General features: G+C 41.3%; 1 long non-coding RNA gene and 1 pseudogene across 1 annotated transcript in view; both read right to left on the bottom strand.

The window, feature by feature from the left end:
• LOC111402531 overlaps positions 1–264 on the bottom strand; it is a 2,564-nt gene extending 2,300 nt beyond the window's left edge. The window contains exon 1 of the long non-coding RNA XR_002704297.1: positions 44–264. This is a non-coding gene — a long non-coding RNA (uncharacterized LOC111402531). The remainder of the gene's footprint in view (positions 1–43) is intronic.
• A 1,615-nt stretch (positions 265–1,879) lies between these two features.
• LOC111402804 lies at positions 1,880–2,514 on the bottom strand (annotated as a pseudogene).
• Positions 2,515–22,621: the final 20,107 nt, after the last annotated feature.

Raw genomic sequence — 22,621 nt, forward strand, 5'->3', positions numbered from 1 at the left:
CATACACAGCAAATACACGCAACACACAAGCAAAAAATGGTACCTTTTTCTTCTTCTTCACTGAATAAAAGAGGGCTGGAATTTAGAAAATGGTTTTGATTCAGAATTTTGTAAATCTGGGTTTAAAGGGAAAAATGAAAATTGTAGCTGTCTCCAAGTCGAAGACGTTAGGCCTACGCTACAATTTACTCCGTTTCCTTTGTGTTTCTAATTCTAAAAGCGTGGCATGTTAACAAACGCTTCTAGAGGGATTCGTTTCTTTAGATCCCACATTTCACTTTTCCAAATTTCAATTTTGAATTTTTCACATTTGTTTAAAACAGGAAGTATAACGAGTGTTCAAAATTTAATCTACATTTTTGTGGTACTACATCATGCCAGAAATCCCCCTCCCAGTATCGTCCAAAATCGGGCACATAATTCTCACATCAAACTCCTTGAATCTATCCCGAATTACTATTATTATTATTTTATGTTAGTCCTTTGTAATTGATAATTAATGAATTAAACGAAACATTCTAACTTTCACTCCACCTCCTAAGTATTTTGATTCTAGATTACGTCTCGTCCTCTAGCCATCTTTATTGCATCTCATAATAGGGACGAGCATATATATAAATTGGTAAGAAGGAGAAATTGACCAAAATAAATAACTCAATCTTGGTATAGGCCTATAGGGGCATTGGAATCTCCCCCGTGCCTTCATTCTCTTTGAGGGTTTATTCTTGGTTCAAGATAGGAAAGAATAATGTTTTTTATCGCCATTAGTTTTTATGTGATTTCAATGAATTAAAATGCATTCCAACTTTATTGGACAAAAATAATAAAAAAAAAAGGGTGGGAGAATATGTTGGTCATGTGGATTATCCAGCCTAACAAGTGTCTGTCTTTCGATCTTAACATAAACAAGTACCTATCAAATAATGAAGGTTGCAAGAATGTACAAGATTTAAAGGTACGTGTAAATTGTAAGGTCTTCATCGTGCAGTAAAGGGCAAAAATCTAGATAGAAAGATGCTAAAAGCAGAAACACTGGTATCTGTATTGGAGTGAAGATCACGGCTCAATCACAAGAAATTTGGTTAAAATGTTTTTTGAATTGAAATTCATCCGTAACCATTTTGACAGATAAGTGTATGGAAGTCGATGATGAAGAAAAGTTTTTCTCGCTGTGCGTAAATTTGTTGTCAACATTCAATAAGAAATGAAAAGATCTGTTCTGAGGATTATCTAAACAGACTGGATGAGAACTGGCATAAGAAGGGCATGTTTCACATTAAATAGAAAAAATCCTCAGGAATTTGTGATAGAAGTGTTCATTCATCATCTGTACCAGACTAGTTGACAAGCATATCAATCTCTATTTCATCATTAGCAAAATGCACAAATTGGCAGAAGATCAAGCATGTTTGGCTTTGCTTAAAAGACACAAGCAGCAGCTCATTTTCGTCTTCATTTTTACACCGCAGTGTGACCTTTCACTCTGCTTCGTTTGGCTTTTAAGCAAAGCCAAAGATGCTCGAAGCATATGAAGAAACAAACGCAAGATCAAGAGTGAAAACCAAGAGCTCACATATTTCATTCACTTCTGAGAAAATTTACAGCAAATTTTAACATATACAAAAGTAACGAGTACATAACAAAGAACAAAACAGATTAAGAAAACTTTTTATAATCTAACTAAATTTTTGCAGCTATTGCTGAACTGATCTTAAAATCCCAGTGCACTAAGTCAAGTTTTTAATAAAATCCTAGTTTTTCCAAGTTCCAATCACCAAATCTACTTAACATATTTGAATAACATGAATTCGAATTTATGTTCTTTCAATTCACAGTTCCACAAAGCATGTTCATCAACGTCACAGGTTCCAAACTAATGCTAGTCATACTTCTCCCTCCATGAATACACAAGAAATAAAACCCATGAAAGCACAAGTACAATGTCTCCAACAACTATCCTTGGCCAATCCCAACCGAGATCCTCAACCTTCCTTTCGAAATAAATTCTTAAAATAGCCATTGATACATGGAGAATCACACAGCCCCCGGCAAAGATGCTATGGAATTCTCTGTCCTTCACAAATGCCACCATGAACAAGAGAAGCCCAATGGCAAACAAAAGCAAGCCCGAAAACGAGTCCGATGCCCTAATTAGAAGCTCATCACGAGGTGTTGAATTGTTTTGTGTGGTTTCTGAAAATCAAAACATAAACCAAACCATTTTGAAATGGTTTGGTTCGATTTGAGAGAAAAGAAACCACAGGTCCACGTGGACCCAAATCAACGGTTTCAACTTAACGATTTTGATTCGATTTGTATTTCGTGATTTTTTTTTTTGCAGCCCTCGTGTTGATACCAGAAGCTTACTGGAGTGGTCTTTACAATGGCTAAGCACAAACTCCTAATTACTATAAAACATCACGAAAGCTCCACAAGTTAAGGCTATCACAGAATGGTGCACACATACAAGGATAAACAGAGGTGACAACATTGATCATTCAAAATAATGCTGATAGCTGCCCCCCTTTTCCTTTTAAAATCGACAAAGATTCAATCTCTATGCCTAAAAGCAAAAAACCACAGAAATACGTAACTTGTTCCAGAAAAACTCTTCCATTGCCAGTATTAATCCTACTTACCAGTACTTATATCAGAAATCAACGAAGAAAACCCAATTATTATATTTACTTGAAAAGCATAATTCAACTCAAGAAAACTGGACCAACTAATTGTTGTAACGTAATATAAGTTTCAACCTTTCAAAACTAACACCCATTAATTTTCAGTTTTCCTTTTAATTTCTAGGTTTAATTCCAAAATGAAAACTTATAATTTCATAGTGTAACTTGTTGCGTGTTGTCATACTTGGCCAACCTACCTGGGCCAATGGCCCACTCAGGGCGAACCACGTGGCCCTCCAGTTGAGGTGGCATAGATCGCCGAGGTGGACTATAGCCGAGGCTCCCTTTTACCGAGGCCTGTGAATGTACTCAAGGTCCACATGCCGAGGCCTATGACCCGAAGCCATGATGTTGAAACTGGTTGAAGATTGCTGAAGCCATCAAGTGGAAGTATTGTATGAAATGGCCAAAGCCCCGAAACCGATGCAGGAGCCTTCGAACCACAAGGGGGCATCCTCCATGGTCACTTCTCCCAAGAGATCGCCTACACAGATCTTATTCGCATGATTGATGGAACGTTTGTCATAAACATAAATGTCAAGTCTTGTCACTAGTATGAAGACTCTGCACAAGCAATAAATGCGCAACAAGCTAACAAGTCAAGCCCCATACCTAGAATAAGATGTTAGAATCAAAGAGATGAGGCCACGTGCCACCTCATCCAAGGGCTCCCATTTCACATGTATCACTATAAATACTTCCCTTGTATAACATCAAAAGGCTAATGTAAAAATCAATACAAAGAACTACATTTTACTCAACTCTCTCTCATTTACTTGTAATATACAAATCGAGTTTATACACAGTTACATATACATCGACGAACACCGGTTGGTAATTATTGTACAATCGGATCACGAACAACTCGTCGGATTCAGAACGTCACCGTCCCGTGTCGTTGGGCTACTCCCACGCCCTTTGAACCGCTCGTTTTAGACCGTCCATATGTCATAGCGTGTTGGACATTCGCCCACGTGTGCGCGGGTGGGACCGGCATCTGTTGGCAACACTTCTTGGGGTCAACAGATTGGCGCCGTCTGTGGGAAACCATACCATCACCACGAGCAACCTTGTGACAAAAGCTTACTGAAGGGACATTTGGGCAACCCCCTTGAAAAAAGATTTGTTTTTGGAAAAGAATAGGAGGAAACCCCATTACTTAGCGAAATCTGAAATCTGACAAAAGAAAATGAGCTCCAATAAAGATACTCCCCCCAGGAGGGTAAAAGAAAACACGAACGTGCCTCTTTAGCTCGCTGCCCCAGCAGCTCGGCAAAGACTCCACCACCACCAAAGAAGAGATGGGATGCGTGTGACGGCACGATTATCAAGAGAAATGATCGCCATGGCAGCCAACATGAGGGATATTGCTAGCCAAAATTTGGCTATGAGGGAGCTTATGGCCCAAATGTAGGGCCAGGAAGGCTTCCCCATTCCTCCATATGCCCCCCAAGGGCACTACCAGCAAGAGGATGAAGTCCAAAGTCATAGAGCTTCTACGCCAGACTATGGCCGAGGTGGAAACCCATTTGAAAGGGAAGTGGAAGTTGATATTTCCTCCAACTACACTTCTGGCTGACCCACCAAAGTCCAAATGAGCCGTGATAATTTCCCACCTCCATATGAGCAAGATCCAAGACATAGGAGGACAGTAAGTGTTTTTGACAGAATCAGCCCCGCCGAACCCAGGCTAAGGCAACAGTAGGCTCAATAGCCTTAGACAAGGTCTCCTCCTCCACCTACAATACCCCAGTAGGCGGAAAGAAGGCAAGAAAATGCCCCCATGTTGTTCCACCTAGAAATAGGCGGCAGGGGAGGAAGGAAGAGGCTAGGGATATCCCTGGGACCTCTCACCAACAACCGAGGCATGAGACTGATGAGTACGACTCTGATGAACAACAGAGGTCCTGCGACTTTGACGATGACGATGAGAACCTACCATTCTCAAGGGAACTAAGGAATGCCCAGGTCCCGAGCCACTATGCTATGCCAAAAATACCAAAGTATGACGGAAGAGGCGACCCGGAGAAGCATCTGAATGCTTATAAAACTCACATGAGCCTAAGGGGTGCCACCCCAGCCTTGAAGTACAGAGCCTTCCATTTAACGCTTAGTAGAGCGGCTGAAATTTGGTATAGCAGATTGTCACCTGGGAGCATTAGAAGCTGGCCAAAGTTCAAGATAACATTCTTGAAGAGGTTTACAGTGAGCAAAGAATGAGAAGCCCCCATCCAACGTCTCCAGGACATGAGGCAAGCACATGGGGAGTCCTAAAGAGCTTCTTATCACGCTTCACCGATGAGATGACGTACTGCGTACAAGTCAGCGACCGAGAGGCACTATCCGCCCTAAGGGGAGGTCTGAACATGAATACTTTATTCTGGAGAGATGTGCAGAATCAAGACCCCACCACTTATGACGCCCTACTCGAAATGATGAGAAGGGAGATCATCAATGAAGAATTGATTGAGCATAGGAACAGGGCAAATAGAGGCCTCCCGCCTCCCCAAAGACAGCTCGGTAGAGGCCCGACCTCCCACCTAATAGGCTACCAGATGAACCAGGCCGGGCATGAGAACTCTGGTCAAGCACTTGCCACCACTACTTTGAATGTAGTTCCCACCTTGGCATATGAAGATGTCAATCCAATAACTGACCCCATCAGATGGGGGCTCAGGAGATGCCCCGTAGGGGGAGAGGCCGAGGTCGAGGCTCTGGACCTGGAAATAGGTCAAATCCAAACCCCCCAGGATACTGTGTACACCACAGGTCCTACGGACATAACACAGCGGATTGTAGAGACTATGCACAACGTTCCCGGTAGGAACCTATTAGAGACAGACATGATTCACCCCAGGCGAACAGGCCCCCGCCCAGGCACGACAACCAACGTGGGCGTGAGGAGGTCGCTCCCCGTTAAAGGGATGTATCCCCACAGCGAAGGGAGCGTGATGTGGAGAGACCCAGGGAAGGGCATAGGCACCAAAGAAACCGACAAGCTAGAGATGAAGCCCCTATCCACGAGGTAGACACCATATTTGGAGGTCCGTATGTTGGCGGTGAAATACGAAACGCCAAAAGGAACTATGCCCGGGAGGCTAAACACCCCCCTTTGACAAGCTACATTGTGGGTAGCAGCTCCCGAAGAAACCAGGTTCCACCCATTGTATTTAGCCAGGAAGACGCAGAGGGAGTTCATTACCCCCATTGCGATGCACTTGTGGTGAGGGCTGTCATAGCCAGGAATGGGCTCAAACGAATGTTAGTTGACAACGGCAGCTCCGTCAACATTCTATTCGGATCCACCTTTGATAAAATGATATTAGATCATCAGTTGACGCCCACCACCACTCCATTGTACAGATTTACCGGAGATAGCATCACTCCGAGAGGAAAGATAACACTAGCAGTGAAGATGGGAGAATCCCCACAAATAACGATGAACTTCATGGAGTTCCTCATTGTCGACAGCCGATCGGCCTACCATGGGGTGTTGGGCAGACTAGCCCTAAAGGAACTGGGAGCAGTCATCTCCATCCACCACCTATGCATGAAATTTCCAACAGAAAATGAGATGGCAACGGTGAGAGGCGACGAAAGAGGCTCGAGAGAATGCTATCTAAGCTCCATCAAGAAGGTAGAGCCCCGAGACATCCATGTAATCATAGCTGACGTGGTCATGGCTGACGTCCTAGGTGATGCTCCCACCGAACAAGAAGATGTTGATATGATCGATGCACCACCTAATTCGAAGGCGTTGGTCATCGATGAAATTGACCCCCGCATCATGGAACACGAGCCTCAGGCATCCCCAGTAGAGGAACTTGAGAGCTTCTCGGTAGACCCCCGAGACCCATCAAAGGTGCTGAAGGTAGGCAAATGCCTATCCGACATTCTGAAGGAAAAGATTAAGGATGTCCTAAGCAAGAATCTTGATGTCTTTGCCTGGAAGCATGAGGACATGCCACCACCTGAAAATTAATCCTAAGGTTGCCCCGCATAGACAAAAAAGGAGAGCCCTGAGAGGTATGAGGCCTTAAAGGAAGAAGTTCAGAAGCTCATCCAAAATGGCTTCATCCAGGAGGCAACCTACCCTAGATGGGTCTCCAACCCGATTTTCATAAAGAAAAACAATGGCAAGTGGATGGTGTGCATTGACTTCACCAACCTCAATAGAGCTTGCCCGAAAGACAGCTTTCCACTCCCAAAAATTGACCAACTAGAGGACTCCACAACTGGGCACGAGTTGTTGAGCTTCATGGATGCGTACTCCGGCTACAACCAAATCCCCATGCACCCGACCGATGAAGAGCACGCCTCTTTTATTACGGACCGAGGCCTCTATTGTTATAGAATGATGCCCTTCGGGTTGAAAAACGTCGGAGCAACCTACCAAAGACTCGTAAACAAGAGGTTTGTGGACCTCATTGGCAAAACAATGGAGGTCTACGTGGACGACATGCTAGTAAAAATTTTGGAGGCCGAGGACCACATAAAGCATCTCAACAGCACTTTCCAAATCCTAAAAAGATATAGGATGAAGCTCAACCCCCTCAAGTGCGCCTTTGGGGTTGCCTCTGGTAAGTTCTTAGGGTACATGGTCAACCAACGGAGAATTGAGGCCAATCCCAAGAAGATTGAAGCTCTGTGCAAGATGAGGTCCCCCCAAAAGCCAAAGGAGGTGCAAAGTCTTACCGGACGAGTGGCCGCACTTAGTCGCTTCATGTCCAAAGTTACGGACAAATGCCACCCCTTTTTCAAAGTACTGAAGGTTGGGAAGAAATTCCAGTGGACCGAGGAATGTGAAGAGGCCTTCCAATACTTGAAAAAGCACTTGGGGCAAGCCCCCTTCCTCTCCAAACCTAAGCCTGGTGATATCCTATAACTATATTTGGCCGTCTCCAATGAGGCCATCAGCTCGGTTCTGATACGGGAAGAAGGGTCTACCAACTCCCTGTATACTACACAAGTAAAGCGCTCCTATCGTCGAAAACCCGTTACCCCGATATAAAGAAGCTCGCTTTGGCTTTCATCACGGCCTCTAGGAAATTGAGACCCTACTTCCAAGCTCACACCATCCATGTACTGACAAATTTTTCCCTGAGGCAGGTACTCCAAAAGCCTGACGCCTCAAGAAGGTTATTGAAATGGGCGGTGGACCTCAGTGAATTTGACCTTGTATTCAAGGCTAGGGCAGCCATAAAAGGGCAAGCCTTAGCTGACTTTGTGGCTGAATTCGCCAACTTACCCGAGGTGGATGAAATTATGGAACCTGCCGAACCCCCACGTGGAATCTTTTCGTTGATGGGTCAGCTGGGGATGTTAGCTCCGACGCCGGGGTTGTCCTCATCAGCCCCGAAGGTCACAAGCTCACCTCGACGGTGAGGTTCGGATTCAAAGCTACCAATAACGCAGCAGAATATGAGGCACTTCTTGCGGGCCTCAGGCTGGCCACCGAAATGTAAGTAAAGAGGCTACTCATCAGTAGTGACTCCCAACTGGTTGTTAGCCAGGTCAATGGTAACTTCTCAGCCAAAGACAAAACGATGGCCTTCTACCTGAAAATGATGATGCATCTCATCCCATCCTTCAAAAAGTTTGAGTTAATCCAGATCCTTCGCATTGAAAATGCGCATGCTGATGCACTATCGAAGCTGGCTAGCAGCAAGGACTCAGAGCTACTTATAGTAGTACCTATTGAGCACCTCTTCCTACCTTCGATCGAGGCCCCAACTGTAATGTGGGTCGCTGGGACTCCCACTTGGATGCAACCAATCGTAGCATACCTCAAAGACCAGGCACTGCCAACTAACAAGAATAAGGCTTACAAGCTAAGAAGGAGGTTAGCCCACTTCCTCTTCATTGATGACGTTCTCTATAAGAGAAGCTTCTCCTCCCCACTCTTACGGTGCGTCGGAAGAGAAGAGGCTACCTACATATTAAGGGAAGTCCACGAGGGCGTATGTGGCAACCACTCTAGAGGTCTATCTCTGGCACAAAAAATATTGAGGCAGGGATGCTACTGGCCCACACTAAAGCAGGACGCCCTCGAATTTGTACGAAAATGCGATAAATGCCAGCGCTTCTCTCTGGTGCAGCGACAACCATCGCAGGAGCTAACAATCGTCTCTAGCCCCTGGCCTTTCTCAAAATGGGGTGTGGATCTCATAGGTCCCCTACCTAAAGGTAGAGGAAGGACAAGTTTTGCAATTGTGGCTATTGATTACTTCACGAAGTGGGTCGAAACCGAACCACTGGCAAAAATCACTGAAGCCAACACCTCCAAGTTCTTATGGAAAAATATTATTTGCAGATTCGGAATTTCCCACTCAATTGTCTCAAACAATGGTAGACAATTTGACAGCAAGAAGGTTAGAGAATTATACGAAGAGCTCGGCATAAAGAAGCACTTCTCCACACCTCACCACCCACAAGCAAATGGTCAAGTTGAGGCCGTGAACAAGACGATCAAGCACGTCTTGAAAAAGAAGCTTGATATATCAAAAGGGGCCTGGGTTGATGAGCTGCCCTAAGTCCTTTGGGCGATCCGAACCACCACCAGGACCCCAACAGAAGAAACACCCTTCCTTATGGCATTCGTAACTGAGGCTATGAACCCCGTGGAGATCGGACTTCCACCCCCAAGATGTCTGCATTTCAACGAGATAACTAACGATGAGCTTCGGAGGCTCGACCTCGACTTCATCGAAGAAAGAAGAGATGACTCCCAATTGAAGCTCGGCACATATCAAAGAAAGATGACAAGGTACTTCAACTCGAAAGTCAAGAAGAGGTCATTCCGAAACAACGACCTTGTACTTAGAAGGGTCTTCCTTTCCTCAAAAGAACCTGGTTCCGGTTCCCTTGGCCCAAACTGGAAAGGTCCATACAAAATCAGAGAAGAAGTCCGACCTGGGACTTACTAGATTGAAGACATGAACGGCAAGGCACAACCCCATCCATGGAATATTGAACACCTCAGAATCTACTACCAATGAATGTAATATCTTGCTGGATGACTTTTCCCAGCCTTTGTAACATTTCTATGGTTCAATAAAATTCAGTGATTAAATTAACGTTACACTATGTCGTCACCTCGGAGGAGAGGCTCGTGTCTCACCTCTGGGCCACCTCGCTTGAACTCCGAGGCGCTAGCACATGCCTCCCATTTGGCCAGACAAAACAAAATACCAAGGGGAGAAGCCTCAACATAGCTGCATCATCCACCATGTCTGAGATGCGTCGTCACCTCGGAAGAGAGGCTCGCGTCCCACCTCTGGGCCACCTCGCCTGAACTCCGAGGCGCTAGCACATGCCTCCCTTTGGCCAGAAAAAATAAAACGTCAAGGGGAGAAACCTCAATATGGCTGCACCATCCACCATGTCTCCCACCTCTGGGCTACCTCGCCTGAACTCCGAGGCGTTAACACATGCCTCCCATTTGGCTAGACAAAACAAAATGCCAAGGGGAGAAGCCTCAACATGGCTGCACCATCCGTCATGTCTGGGATGCGTCTTCACCTCGGAGGAGAGGCTCGCCTCCCACCTCTGGGCCACCTCGCCTGAACCCCGAGGCGCTAGCACATGCTTCCCTTTGCCCAGAAAAAACAAAACGTCAAGAGGAGAAGCCTCAACGTGGCTACACCATCCACCGTGTCTGGGATGCGTCGTCACCTCGGAGGAGAGGCTCGTGTCCTACCTCTGGGCCACCTCGCTTGAATTTCGAGGTGCTAGCACATTCCCCCTTTTGGCTAGACAAAACGCCGAGGGAAGAAGCCACCTCACGTGAAATTTTATTTTTGAGTCCGAGGCTCATACAGTTATTATGCTTAAGTAAAGTTCATTTTGCTTGAGCCCGAGGTTCATTTGCTTAAGTTCGAGCTTCAATCCAGTTGTTTAAAGTGATTGAAGTTAAGGTACCAAGTTAGAGTTATTTAGTTGGTGCTCCTGTCAACCTTTAAGTTCATTTGCTTAAACGAGGCGCGTACACTTGATAAAGAAACAACAATGAATGAAATAGGCATTATATTGATCTTCAAAAAAGATTACAAAAGTGGGCCTCAGGCCATTACATTCGAAAAAGACTGAAAAGAAAACTAATCTAAGCTTGGGTAGATGGGGGACTTCGGCAGCTTGAGCATCGACATTTATCTCCCCTGCCTCAGCTGCTTCATTACCCTGCACATCCTCAGCAGGGGTCTGAGGTACCTCATCCACGAATTCAAACCTGAGTTGAGTCAGACCCAAATTGGGATACAGTTCCTCTGTTCGCTCCATCACCTCAGCATAGGCAAAGTTTCTCTAGTATGCACTGAAGCTCTTATACTCGTCTGTTTTCTAGAAGTTGGCAACGTACTCCTACACCGTCTCTTCCCTCGCCTGTTGGACCTCCTCTCTGGCTTGGAATGCATCATCCACATACCATTGATTTGGGTTTCCAAGAAGTGGTAAGTGATAAGTGTGTTTTTACACACTTATTTGGATCATAAACATGACTTAAACATGGATAAAATGGTTGAATTGTGACTTAATCCAGTTAAATTTATGCATCGTAGGTAATTCAATGGAAATTGTGGAATTCAGGAGAAAAGAGCCGAAGAAGGACAAAAAAGTAACAATTTGATAGTTCGAGGACCAAAGGTGCAAATATTGAAAAGTTGAGCTAAATGCAAAACGAGAGGGAAGACATGCCAAGTATGAGCTCAATGACAAAGCAAAACAAATGGAAGAAGAAAATATTGAAGAGGGACTGAAATGAAGACAATTGAAAGTTGGAGGACTAAAGCGCAAATACTCAAAAGATATGCCGAATGAGGGGCATAAGAATTGATGGTATTAATCATCAATTGGAAGATAAAATTGGTTGAAAAGATGAAGAAATCGAAGAAAGAAGTCAAGAGAAGCAACAAAGAAGTTTAGGGACCAAATTGAACAAACCACATAGATGGTTACCTCTATGCGACCGCATAGTGTAACCTTCTATGCGGTCGCATAGAGGGCTCCAGGGACTCAATGAGCCCAAACAATTTGATCTATGCGACCGCATAGATTCCTTCTATGCGGTCGCATAGAAGGATTTTCAACTCTCGGGCACGGTTTTTCGTTTTGGTTGAAACTCCTTTCCTACTTAATTTGGACGCGATATAAATACCAAAATTCATCATGTGAAGAAGAAGAACGACCAGGGAGAAGGAAGAGACCAAAATTGGAGGCAAGAAACTTGATTTTGGATTCAATTTCACACGGGCTCGAGACGGGATTGAAGATTATACACATGGATTGAAGAAATTCCATACGGGTGTATTCTTATTATCTTTTAATTTCGTTTTTCAATTTCTTGATTTTGCAATGATGATTATAGGCTAGGGTTTTTGTTCATTAGGAATTTGATGAACCTTTTGATGATTTAAATTTCCGTTATTTCATAAATTCAACATTAGTTTCGATTAGACAAATGTTTGATTTATATGAATTGAATGTTTCCATAATTATTTGGCCAATTATTATGTGATTGTAGATGATTTATTCTTTGCTTTCGAAAGAAGGGGAATAAATTCGATAGAATATAAATCGACATAGGGTCCGATAGGGGATGGAAACTTACCTCTATGCTTTATGCAATTCATGAAAATGTTCATAAAAAGTCATGCATTCTTATACATTGCATCATCCATAGAAATATAGGCAGGTGGTGTGTAAGAGTAGATTCAATATATATCGAGAGAGTGTATTGGATAATTTAGGAACATTGAATTGGCATTTTGTTCATCGATTCGTTGAATTTGGGAAATTAGGATTTTTAATAGTCAATTGGGGATTCAAATTCTTAATGATTTCATTTCAATTCATTTCAATACAATAATTCTAAAATTGCATTTCTACATTTCAGTTGCAGATTTATTTCATTAGATTAGTGAAATTTTGAGATTAGGGTTTCCAATTTTGAAATTAGGGTTTTCTTTGCAATTAGGGTTTCGAATTGGGGATTTCTCCCAAAATTAGGGTTTTCATATTTAAACCAAATTTTCATTCAATTAGATTCGGTTAATGTCACATTAGTTTAAGTAGAGCTAATTTAATCCTCGTGGGAACGATACTTGGACTCATAGTCCACTTTACTACTTGTTAACGAACCGTACACTTGCGGTGGGTTTTAAAATCGAGAAGAAATAATTTTGCGAACAGTAAGCTTCTTGGGCACCCGTCAAAGAGAGATTTGCCTTCTCCAACGCCTCGATGGTCACCTTTTGGTGCTCATTGGAGACCTCCACCTTCTTTGTAAGGGAGGCCACCTCGCACTGTGATTCGTGGACCTCCTTCTTCAAGGCTTCAATCTGGGCCAAGGCAGACTCCAGCTTGGCCATTTTTTCAAGTTTTTAGGCCCTGGCTTCTTCCACCTCAGCCTTAGTCGTCTTCAACTCCTCTGCAATGGAGGTCGTCTTCTCCTCCGAAGACCTGGTCCTTGTCTGAAAATCACTCAGGCCTCCCTGTATTCAAGAGCGAGACCAAAAGTTCTAACGCTTTGGCTCACCAATGCCCTCGTCAGGTCGGTGGCATCGTAGGAGGAGGCATGAAGCTGCCACCTGTCCGTCCAGAACCGGTAAAAGTTCTCCGTGGCGCTTCGGACTTCCTGGGAAAGAGCCTCCACCAAAGCTGGGGCCAAGGTCTCCTCCCTTCCAGCTAGGAAGCTTGGAGACTTACCCTTTTCCCGAACGGGCTTTTGTTTAGCTGCCTCCTCCTCGGTAGCCATCCTCGCAGCTTCAGACTCCCTGACCATTTCCAACTTGATGGCTTTGGAGACAGATGCGAGCAGTTTTGGCTCGCCTGTTGATTTGGCCTCGTGGGACACTGATGTCCCAAATTTCTCGAACGAGCTAGTAACATGCACTAGCTTCCTCCTCTTCGCCTCCTCCGGGACTTTCTCTTTCCCCCGAGGCTCTTTTGGCCTCTTCTGCCTCTGGGAAGCTCCCTCTTCGGAAGCTTTTGGAGTACTGTCCTTGGAAAGACGTTCCACCTTGTCTCGAACCTCCTTGGCCCCACTAGACCCCGGCTTCAAGGCCCTAGCCTTGGCGGTGGTGGTGGCTTTTATAATTGTAGCCATGTCTGGAGCTGGGTACTCCCTCCTCTTGAATTTATCTGCATAAGAGCGTCTGGTCAGCACATCAATGTCCAATCAAAAACACAAGGAAATTTACAACTATGGGAGCCTCGTACCTCTGGAAGCCATTAGTCCAAAATTCAGAAAGTAGCGACGCCGGTCGATCAGATGGTCAAAGTGGCGGAGCTTCAGAGGCCTCTTGTAGATGTCCTCTATCACTTCGAACTCTTCCCTACTGAGCTCGAACCTCGTACTACAATTTGCGATGGAAGCTCTAACAGTTAGAAATTTTCTAAGTGTTCAATTCAGAAGTACAAGCAGGGGCTGGGAGGTTTACGAGCTTCGTAGTACTGGGTCGACACTGTGCAAGAAAGGGCCTTGTCCCCCTCCACTGCCTGTCATTTTCCCCGCACCCAGAACCAGGACTCTTTCCACCCCTTAATGGAGGAAGGCAGTCCCACCACAAAGGGTGCGTGAGCCCCCCAAGGTGTAAGATAATACCACCCCTTGGACTCCTTCCCTATGATCCAGGGCTGAAAAAGAGTCATGAATACATGGAGAGGCGTGTCCTTCCCAAGTGACACCTCCTTCCACAGGAAGTATGAGCCGACCAACTGGCTCCACCCATTTGGCAGAACCTGGGTCGGCGACAACATAAAATTCCTCAACACTGCCCTAAAGAAGGAGTGCAGAGGAAGACGCATACCTACCTTAAATAGGTATTCACTGACTGCCACGCATCCGGACCTCGGATAGCATGCCCGCTCATTTGGCTCAGGAACTAGCATCTTTGTGGTGTGGGGGACACTGTATCTCTCTCTGATCTCCCCTAACCTCTTCCACGTCATACTTAAGGGCATCCTAGACGTCCCCCACTCTTCAGTATAATCTACTAGGTCTTCGGTCATGGCATAATTATCAGCCTCGGCATCCCCCCTTTGACTGACCTCGTAATCTAACGATGCAACCGTCACCAACTCCCCACCCGAGGTGGACTCCATCTTACAGAATAAACACAGCAAAAATAAGGTTTTTCTGCGAATGATACCTAAGGGAAGAACACTACGAACGGAGATAAGCCGAAAAATAAAAAACAGGCAGTCTTGACGCCGAAAAATTCAGGAATTTGAGAGAGAATCGAATTGCAAATTTTCAAAAGTCCTAAAAAATGGGATTTTCTTACCCTTTATAGAGGTCTAGGACGAACCCCAACCGTTAGATCGAAACTCAGTCAATCTGAACCCTCCATTGTAGATCAAATTCGAGGCGTTGAATTCAAACGATTTTTCTAACCTACGCCTCAGATTCAAATGTGCCTCCCACGCACCCCATCCAACACATCTGCTTCTAGAACCTCCAGCTGTCCTCACAATTGTGTTTTTAATTCGACGGCAGCAGGCACCTTGGAAGTCGTACGGACCAGCCACTTTTCCTCGAAAACAAGCACAAAACATCAAATCATTGGCACAACTATCGACGTACAATCATTACCATTGAGCCTTGGCTGATGAAGCCAACAAGCCTCGCAGGTCTAGTTTCTCAATCACCTCGTAGGTTCGGTTTCTCAACCACCTCGACTTCAACTTCAACATTCAGCCAACAAGCCTCGCAGGTTCGATTTCTCAACGACCTCACAGGTTCGATTTCTCAACCACCTCGCAGGTTCGGTTTCTCAACCACCTTGGCTTCAACTTCAACGTTCAGCCAACAAGCCTCGTAGGTTTGGTTTCCCAACCACCTCAGCCTCACCTTCAACACAGCCTCGGCCTCTTCACCATTCACCTACAGCATCACATCTCTAACTCGAACCATAATATAAATATCTATACTTGGACTTGGGGGACTATTATTTGGGGTTAAAAAATTCCTTCAATTTTTAATTCATTAAAGTCCACGCATTACATAAATGACCATACTTGGACTTAGGGGACTATTGTTGAGTGTTGTCATACTTGGCCAACCTACCTGGGCCAATGGCCCACTCAAGGCGAACCACATGGCCCTCCAGCCGAGGTGGCATAGATCGTCGAGGTGGACTATGGTCGAAGCCCTTCAAGCCGAAGTCCACTAACCGAGGCTCCCTTTTACTGAGGCCTATGAATGTACTCGAGGTCCACATGCTGAAGCCTATGACCCAAAGCCATGATGCTGAAACTGGTTGAAGATAGCTGAAGCCCTCAAGTGGAAGTATTGTATGAAATTGTCGAAGCCCCGAAACCGATGCAGGAGCCTTCGAACCACAAGGGGGCATCCTCCATGGTCACTTCTCCCAAGAGATCGCCTACACAAAGATCTTATTCGAATGATTGATGGAACGTTTGTCACAAGTATAAAGGTCAAGTCTTGTCATTAGTATGGAGGTCTGCACAAGCAATAAATGCGCAGCAAGCTAGCAAGTCGTGCCCCATACCTGGGATAAGATGTTTGAATCAAAGAGATGAGACCACGTGCCACCTCATCCAAGGGCTCCCATTTCACATGTATCACTATAAATACTTCCCTTGTGTAACATTAAAAGGCTAATGCAAGAATCAATACAAAGAACTACAATTTACTCAACTCTCTCTCATTTACTTGTAATATACAAATCGAGTTTATACACATTTACATATACATCGACGAACACCGATTGGTAATTATTGTACAATCGGATTACAAACAACCCGTCGGATTCCGAACGTCACCGTCCCGTGTCGTTGGGTTACTCCCACGCCCTTTGAACTGCTCGTTTTAGACCGTCCACGTGTCATAGCGTATTGGACATTCGCCCACGTGTGCGCGGGTGGGACCGGCATCTGTTGGCAACACTTCTTGAGGTCAACATAACTTATATGTTAATTGGCATAATTCTCATTATTGTTGGGAGGGGGGGGGGTTAAAGCTTTACACTATAAAAGAGAATCATTTCTATAATTTGAGACACTCACTTGAACCACTATTCTTTCTACAATTTTATATTATACTTTTGATATCTCGATACAGGCTCCTTTTTTCTCTCCCTATGGTCGTACCCATAGAAGGAGAGCCACATGAGTTTTATCTTGGAGTCGTATAGTGCCGAAAGAACCCGTACAAAGAGGAGGCAACATAACTTTAAGACAGCGTCGTCGACGTGACTCCCAAGGCTTGCTTTCTTTCTAACTCTCTTCTTATTTTTTTATTATTGTTGAATTATGTTTATGTCAATTAATTGATTATATTTATGCTAGTTAATAAAAATATACATACAAATCACACAACTTCCCAATAATTTAAAGTCGTGTTGGTGATTTGTATGTAGAACAATGATTTGTGTGTATATTATTAGTTTTATGATCACGAATAGTAACATTGCAAAATTTCTTATTTTTTTAATTAAATTAAGAAATTTGGACACTGTGACATCTTTACAAAATTGGGAATGAACTCCCATAATTTGTCCTTGGTGTAAGCGACCTAATTTTTAAATTAGGAGGGCCATGAAGCTGTTTCATTTTTGGTAGCTATTCGTATGAGAAGTTTATGAGGGTGAATTGGTAACTAGGCCTACCTAATCAATAATAATAATATGATAGTCTATAAAATATATTTAATTGGACCTAGAGGTAGTGACAATAATTTGATTCAAGGAGTGTGTCTAGAGCCTTCAACTACTTCTCCTTTGGTAACTAACTGTACAAAAATCAATTTATATTGGAAAGTGAATAATTACAAATTTGTTATTCAACAATTAAAAACTAAAATAAAAAATTGCAGAAAATTCTATTATGCATATTATTGGTTTAGAACAATTTGTAAACCTCGTTCTCACATTTGATATAAAGAAAAACCAATATACAAATTAGAATGAGAAAGGTTATTTTGAGACATGTTTCTTTTTTTAGAAAGTGCACTCTATTTTCTTGATTTGTCTTAGTTTCGAAAGTCGAAACAGCTGATTCTTCTGTTGCATATTTGATACTCGTTTCGTGAAAAATGTGATGAGTTTCCCAGAAACTGTATTGATATTTTCAAAGTTGATTCAAAATTTTGGTGATTTTGTTATTCGTTTTTGAATGTGTTTATTGAGTCTAGGATTCTTCCATCCAACACTAACTTTGAATACGATAAATCGTTTGCATATTAAAGTTTAGACGGATGGAAATACTAATTTGAGCTCATATCAAATGTTGTTGATCATTATCCCAGTCGAGAAAATAAAAAATTGTGAATGTTTGAAACATTTATAAGATTTTGAATTTATTTTCTTTTCGGAGTTGTGATCATTTTCATGGCTTTAAGGTATCCTGGGCAAATGTCTCCTTCAACATAACTACTATGATTGAAAAACACATCTATAAAATTCTTGTCTGTGAGTTTAGAAATACTGGTGATTATATAAGTTTACAGCCATGAAGACTTCTTTTGCAGTTTTGATAGGTGAAACTTATATCAATTCATTCTTTCATTATGTGATGAATGAGGTAAGAGAAAATAGCATAGTAACCTTGCATTAGATTCATCATTAGAAGATTTATGTACATGTACATAGGCTGAAAGATTCTAATGATGAGATGAGAAATAAAAAGAGCATTTTGAAGAAGTAGAGATTAGTCATTATAAAAGTCAATCGATTGCATTCTATAATTTAATGCGGGTAAATCAAAAAATATATATATAAATGGTGCAATATTTTTTAGCTCTAAATAATCTTATTTTCAAATTAGTTTCAAGTCTTCCAAAATTTAACAGGAAAATCTTACTCAGAAAAGAAATTTAAAAGTTAGGGAATATTAAAAATTTTGGATTTATTTATGCCAAATATCATGATTATTCATAATTATAATGAAGTTGACCTGCATTCAAAGTTATATGTGCAGCTCTACAAAATAACACCATCTCATTTAGCTTGATTTATGATATGCAATTCTTCTAGTATAAGAGATAACTTATAATATTGTAGATCATATATTTACTCAATTCAGGTTGGATATCCTTGAAATGTGGGGGTATTAAACTATTTAATAGGGTTTTCTTGTCTTTGGTCAATGCTTGAAAAGAAGTTAAATGAATATCAAAATGTCATACTTTTATTTAAATCTATCTAAGTTATTCTTATTTATTGTGACACTAACATTTTGTGAAAGTGTTTAGAAGTATTTGCAGACATGAAAATTTTCAAAGAAACTCCACAACGATGGATATTTTTGGAATGTAAAGGTGTTTAATATAAATACACCTTATATTCTCTTTTTCCTAATTGTAAACTAACTCTTGAATAGTGCTAAAAATGAATTTGAAGATTACAGATGAAATGTAAGAGCTTTATGGATGCATTTTCCCAAACGTGTTACTAGAAGCCAATATCAGAAATTTTATTATAATCATATATATATGATATTGACATTCTGGAAAATTCTTAAGTGACTTGCAGATATGCAGATGGGTAGGTGAAGAAGAAAGCTTTACAAATTAATGGTACCAAATTATTGTCCAAGAGGGACACGAATATATGTAATTCGAGATGGACATACATAAATCATTAAGAGGGATGAGTTTAAGCCCATAAGGGAGTCACATCCAGGAGTATCCCAAACTTTGTGATTGGAAATCCCATAAAATATGTTCAATGTGGTAGAAACATCCCGTACTGCGTGACTTGTAATAGCACTATTTTATTTGTATTCATCCCTATGGTGATAGTGCTAATAAATATGATGTTGAAAGGGTTTAACCCTGAATGAGTATCGAGGCGAAAATTCTCCCGAGTTGTGGGTCATACGCACCCTTGGAGGACTCACCTATGTAAGAGTTGCCATGAGGCCGTGACTATGGGATTGGGCTATTTCCTAGATACTCTTACTAGAATCAAGATAAGAGCGCATGGCCATTAACAACGCTACCCACTATGAACTGAGTCTAAATCGATACTGTGTGTGAGCCAATTGAAATTTGGCCAAAGGGGCCTAATTTAAGGCTTGGTCCATTATGACTCCCTCAAACGGAAATTGTTATCTCTAAGTGAGGTTCAAGTTCAAAAGACACTTACGCCTATTACATAGTATAACATTGCCACTATTATACATTTTTAATTATTTTGCAAGCTCAAAACTTGTGGAGGATTGTTGTAACATAATATAAGTTTCAACATTTCAAAACTAATACCCATTGATTTTCAGTTTTCCTTTAAATTTCTAGGTTTAATTCCAAAATGAAAACTCATAATTTCATAGTGTAACTTATATGCCAATCGGCATAATTCTCATTATGGGGGGGGGGGGGGGGGGGGGGAGGGGGGTTAAAGTTTTACACTATAAAAAAAGTCATTTCTATAATTTGAGTCACCCACTCGAAACACTATTCTTTCTATAATTTTGTATTATATTTCTGGTATTTCGATAAAGGCTCATTCTTTATCTCCCTATGGTCGTGCTCATAGAAGGAGAGCCACATCGATTTCATCTTGGAGCCATGTAGTGCAGAAAGAATCCGCATAAAAGGGAAGCAACACTATTTTAGGACAGTATCGTCGACGTGACTCCCAATGCTTACTTTCTTTATAACCCTCTTCTTATTTTTATATTATTGGTGAATTATGTTTATGTCAATTAATTGATTATATTTATGCTAGTTGATAAAAATCTACATACAAATCACACAATTTTCCCGACACTAATTTTCGAAACACGGAATATACTATTGAAAATTGGTTTAAAATTGAGCAAATTTAGTTAAGTATAAAAGTAAAAGAAGTGACTTTCGTGTCAATTTCGACCAAATATTCGGACTTCGTCCAATAGTCAAATTACAAATACAAATAGACTAACTTACTATACTCGTTGAGTAGATTATTGTGGTAATTTGAAATCCCGAAATCAATTATGAATGAATGAAAAATTATGGTTCAAATTGGAAGAAAAATAGAGGAAAAACTAGCCTAAATTTTTGCCTAACTTCGTTGCTGGCCTATCGCTCAAGCGACAGGCAAACAAAAAGTTTCTGTTAAAATGTTGACATTGGCTCTCGAGCAAGAGCTCAACGATAGCAAATGATGCTTCCCTTCATAAAGTTGCGATGTTTGGTGTGCATCACTTCACCCACAACCCTTATCCTCATTAAATAAGACTCTTTGGGCATCCATAAAGCATCTCATATCACTTTTGTATTGAGCATTACATCATAATCCTTGCAAAACATCTACATAATCATTCAAAGCCACAATTTCTTGTAGAGAGGGAAAACGCTATTCAAAGTTCATTATTACTTGTGGTTTGAAGTGCTTCTACCATAAGTTGAATCCATTATACCTTAGGAGACAAGTGCCATTATTCGTGAGAACCATTGCAGGGCAATATTGTCTCGAGGAAAGAATATTTTTTACTTGCCTCAAATTTCTTTCTTCTTCATTTTTTTTTTCTTTGTGGTTTTTATACCATAAAGTTCTCTTCTAGATTTTGTTGTGTTTAATTATGCTCCTACATATTAAACCTTGATATTTTTTGTCTATAGCAAACAACCCTTTCACCACCAAATATTCTAGACAACAAATACTCTTTCCTAGAACATGATTTTTGGACTGAAAGTAACGATTAAGTAGGCCCATGACAACTCCTTTATAAATCTTCAAGGCTTAGGATTCTACCAATAGCCAATACATGGATTTCAACGGTAGATTGTGAAATTGAGATCCAAGAAAAGATCTTTAGATTTTAGAATCGAGACTTGGGTGTGGAGTATAAGCACGTGGACGATTGAATGAAAATGTTAAGGAATAGTAGAATTTGAGGAAATAAGAAAACAATTGTGCTACAAGAACATAAATATTAAAATAATGTCACATGATATTCTATCATTGGACAGTTTTAAATACAGTCAGCTTTTTCGTCCAATCACTTTCCTTTACATGTAATTATGTCAAGATTTCTATCAAAATAATCTGTCAAAGTAGTTTTATATATAAGAAACAATCGTTCAACGGGGACATAAAATTTGACATAATGGCACGTGACATTATATCATAAGACAATTTAAAATACAATCAACTTTTTCATCCAATCACTTTTCTCTGTATGCAATTATGTCAAGCTTTTAGTCAAAATAAAGTCAATGTAGCTTTATCCATAAGAAACAATTATGCTATAGAAACATAAAGTTTAACATAATAACAAATGACATTCTATCACTTGACAATTACTTTCATCCACATGCAATTATTCAGCCTTTCTGTCAAAATAATCTATCAAAGTAGCTTTATCCGTGAGAAACAATCATGCTACAAGAACATAAAGTTTGACGTAATGTCACGTGACATTCAATTATTGGACAGTTTAAAATACAGTCGACCTTTTCATCCAATCACTTTCTTTAACATGTAATTATGTCGAGCTTTCTATCAAAATAATCTGTCAAAGTAGCTTTATCCACAAGAAACAATCATGCTATAGGAACATAAAGTTTGACATAATGTCACGTTGCATTCTATTATTAGATAGTTTAAAATACAGTCAGCTTTTTAAAAGTTCAGTGAGTAATCAAAAATATTTTTCAAAGTTTATTAAGCAATCGAAATGTGACAATTTGTTAACAACGTTATAAGGTGCCACGTGTGTATTTTATTAGCCACATCACTAATTCCGTTAAAAATTTGAAACGGATGTTATGTCAGTGAGCAAAGTCCAACATTTGGATAAATTTAATAATCAAAACTCGACATCTTAAATTTCATTCAGCAATTGAAGGCGCAGATGTAAGTTCAATGACAATTGAAGAAATTGATGAACAGTGTAATTCTATTACTAATGCCTTATTTGGCCCTTATTATAATGAAAATTTAAAAAAATATATATATGTATTTTTGAATAGTAATTTTTTGAAATATGTGGTT

Source organism: Olea europaea, chromosome 10, assembly GCF_002742605.1.
Source record: "Olea europaea var. sylvestris chromosome 10, O_europaea_v1, whole genome shotgun sequence".
In the NCBI taxonomy this organism is placed as follows: domain Eukaryota; kingdom Viridiplantae; phylum Streptophyta; class Magnoliopsida; order Lamiales; family Oleaceae; genus Olea; species Olea europaea.